At 42.8% G+C, this 3,674-nt stretch overlaps 1 pseudogene; it reads right to left on the reverse strand.

The window, feature by feature from the left end:
• Window positions 1-1,394: 1,394 nt before the first annotated feature.
• LOC101573244 lies at window positions 1,395-2,162 on the reverse strand (annotated as a pseudogene).
• Between the last annotated feature and the right edge of the window lie 1,512 nt (window positions 2,163-3,674).

Below are 3,674 nucleotides of genomic sequence, written 5' to 3' on the forward strand. Positions count from 1 at the left end.
CTGTTGTGCCCCTGTGGCGAGATGTTCTGCTCCTGGACTAGCTGGTTGGATGTATTCTCTACACTTTCCCCTGCAGAGGTTGCAGCTGCAGGATAACACCTCAGGCGTGTATGCCAGGCTTGAGCTGTGCCTGAAGGGGGCAAGGTGAAGTAGGGTGAAGAGGAAACTCTCCACACACACTCACGGGATTGGGCTACCACTGCGTCTGGGGGTTCCCGGATGCAGCAGAAATTCCTACTTGTCGGGCGGGGTGGGGGATGTACTGTAGAGTGGTGGGGTGTGGCCCGAGGGCGTGGGAGAGTGTCTGGCCCATGCTGCTCCTGGGCTGAGACTGGTCCCTTTGGCGCAGGGTAGCAGGAAGCTCTCCACACACTCACCAGACCTGGGCTAGGACTGGGTCTGGGGGTTCCCAGAACTGTGCAGAAATTCCTACTAGGTGGGCGGGATTGGGGAGGTACTGCGGAGTGGTGGGGGGCGGCCCAAGGGGGTGGGAGAGGGTCGGCCCACACTGCGCCTGGGCTGGGACTGGTCCTGCTGGTGCAGGGTAGCAGGATGTTCTCCACATACTCACCGGATCTGGGGTAGGGCTGGGTCTCCCCATGCATTTTTTAATCAAGTTTTACTTTATTTCAAAAGGTTGTATCCTATTTTTATATATATTTTGTTATATTCTCTTCTTCAAGAACAAAATTATATATATTATTTTTCACTTCCACATCTATTATTCTGTCACCTTAATTTTTCTCCATATATTTTATTAGTACATGTTTATATTACATAATGATCATCTTGGGAGATGCTTTCACTTGAATTTTTAGAAATTTCATTTTGTTCTATTTTTCACAATATATGTGATTTCCTATCAGTGTCTACTTAGTATTCATTATTTCTCTACCTATATCTATGACTTTTATTTCTTCAATGATTATAAATTTCCCTAAATTTTTTTGTGAAGTCTGTCAGCTCACTTTTTCTTTCCAGATAGTAATAACTGTATTTTAGTCTTTTCAAAAGAAAGCCATGGGGCTCCAGACTGAAGTACACCTCTGGGCTGGGTCCACTGCTCCAAGGCATGGGTATAGGGAGCCTCTATCCTCCTTAGATTACTCATTTACCAACAGTGAGCCCCAGGACAGAAGATGAAATAAAAGAGGACCTCTTCCTCCACAGCAAGTGGTTCCAAATGTCGAGAGTCTGTGATTTGCCTTGGCATGATGGGAAACAAGGGAACTCTTCCTTGAAATTGGGTGGTGCTGAGAGCTGCATGCCATGCTGATTCCCTTGTGCTTCCTTCCAGTCTCTGAAAGCAGAATAATCATCTTCTCTGAAGATAGTTGTTAGCAGTTCCAAAAACAAAAACATTCTTCAAGGCACTATTCTCTGTTATTCTCGAACTAGTTCAACTGGCGGATGAGCTGGTTGATGCACTCACCCTGATAGCCAGGTGAGCCCATCTTCTTGAGGAAGCCCACCCTATTCTTGGTAGCATGCCAGGCCACAGACAGGCAGAAAGGGAACAAGAAGCAGGCGATCTCCTGGAAATGCACCCCTGGGAAGGAGATTTCGTGAATGAGGTCTTCCAGGCAAATGACACCAAACTTGCCCAGGTGCGCCTTGATGACAGTGTTGTCCATCAGCGGGAAGGTCTTATTCATGACCTTGCCCCGTCCAGGTTTTAAAATGAGTTCCTGGACGGACTTCAGATTTGGAATCCCCAGGTCACATAAGGCTCCACTATCCATAGCATTTTCAGAGTTTGGGGGTGATTTTAACAAAGACACCACCGAACACCTTCTTCAGGAGAAGTCGTGCAATGGTCTTCTGCACTAGTGAACTCACCCTGTTAATACTCTGGAGGCCGACAACAAAGGCCAGGGAATATTCACAGGTGCTTCCAACACGCAAGGTTTCACTTCTAGTCATTTCACAGGTACCCTGTCACGCTGCTGTCAACAGGAATCACGAAGGAAAGATTCCAGTCACTTAAACCTGATCTCTTTTATCTTCCTCTCTTTCTTTGCCAAAAGTGCCTATTCTACCTAGGTGACTTTGAGAGCTTGATGATAAACCTTCCTCTTTTTCAGGAGACTTTCTGGAACCAAGGAGATATTTTATTTTTGCTCTTTTTCCACTATCTTTCCAGCAAAAGGGCTACTGCTCATCTGTCAGCTCATTTTTTGATCTTTATATTAGTGTTTATTTTTTAGAAAATGTTCTTTATTTTTTTTAGAAAATGTTCTTTTAAGTATTTTATATAGGGCCCACACTTTTGTGCTTTGAAATATTATTTTTCACGTATTTTTAATCTGCTTCATAGATTGAGTTGCATCTTTATATGTGGAAAAATTTGTTTTTGATCAAATTTGCATATACATGAAATATAATTTTGGTCTGTACTCACCTTTCTGATGCTCAACTTCCATGTACAGCTATCAAGTCATGACTGTATGCAGAGGCCTGAAAAATATGAAGAAGTAGCCACAGTTTTTTATAGTTCATAATGAAATAAATCCAACACAAGGGGCTTAGGATTTAGTGCAGTTGTAGAACACTTACCTAGCAAGCTGGAAGCTCTGGGTTATTTCTCAGCACCAAAAACAACAAATAAATAAATAAATAAATAAATAAATAAACTTCAGCTAAAAAACAAAAAGACAAAAAAAAGCAAACAAGGCAAATGCACACACAACCTTTAAAAAAAAAGGAAAAGAAATATATCCAACACAAAAAAAGTTCAGAAAAAAATAAAAAATGACCAAGTTTGCTCATTTTACTGACTTTCTGTGTCTCATAGTCTGTATAAGAAAATCCACAACTTTAGCAAAGCCAACGTGGACCCATCACCTCCTCACAGTGATAGGCTCTGAAAATTATGAGCCTTGAAAGTCTTAAGATGTTGCCACCAATAGGTTCCAAATGTCAAGAGTCTTTGATTTGCCTTCAGTTTTTTCCCTCCTAGATAGCTGTAAATCAAATTTCTTTCCAACCACAGAGACTAAAATTTGAGCAACAGAGAAGAAAAAGTGCAGGGAGGGAAGGGCAGAGTCTGGGTCTAGGAACACTCGAGGCCTTCAGGGATGAACCCTCCCAAGGTGAACAAGGCAAGCTGTACCACTGGGCAGACATACTGGACTCCATGTCCCAGGCCCTCTGGGCAGCTTTCAGTTTCTTATGTTCCTTTCTATCATTTGTACTCAGTGTATATGGTAATCAAAATGTTAGTGATAGTCTAATAATTCTTGTCTTTGTTCTTTCTAGCAAAGTGAGTAGTTGAAAAGTGTTTCTATGTGTTGGAACAGAGACAGGAAGTGAGTTAAGGTGGAGGTAGCTTCCATGCAGGGGTGCATGCTATGTTGTCTCCACTCAGGTGTATCAGAATCCAGCTCTCCTGCACACACCACACTGAGGGCCTGGCTCAGCTCTCTGCTGCTGCCCTCTAGGACAGGACAGGTTTGCTTGATTCTCAATGATGCACCAGTTGGTATGGATGACTGTGTAAACCGGTTTTGTGCTTTTTGAATCTCTTCTCTGCAATAAGAAACTGGAAAACTAATTAGCATTCACCACTGTTCCTCTTCCAAGCCATGCTACCAGGCTATAAAATGATGTTTCACAAGTATCTTACTTATGTTTATTTCTTCTACTTCTCTTCAGTGCAGAATGGGGCCAAAGAA

This window comes from Octodon degus, unplaced genomic scaffold, assembly GCF_000260255.1.
Source record: "Octodon degus isolate 3935 unplaced genomic scaffold, OctDeg1.0 scaffold00003, whole genome shotgun sequence".
Taxonomy (NCBI): domain Eukaryota; kingdom Metazoa; phylum Chordata; class Mammalia; order Rodentia; family Octodontidae; genus Octodon; species Octodon degus.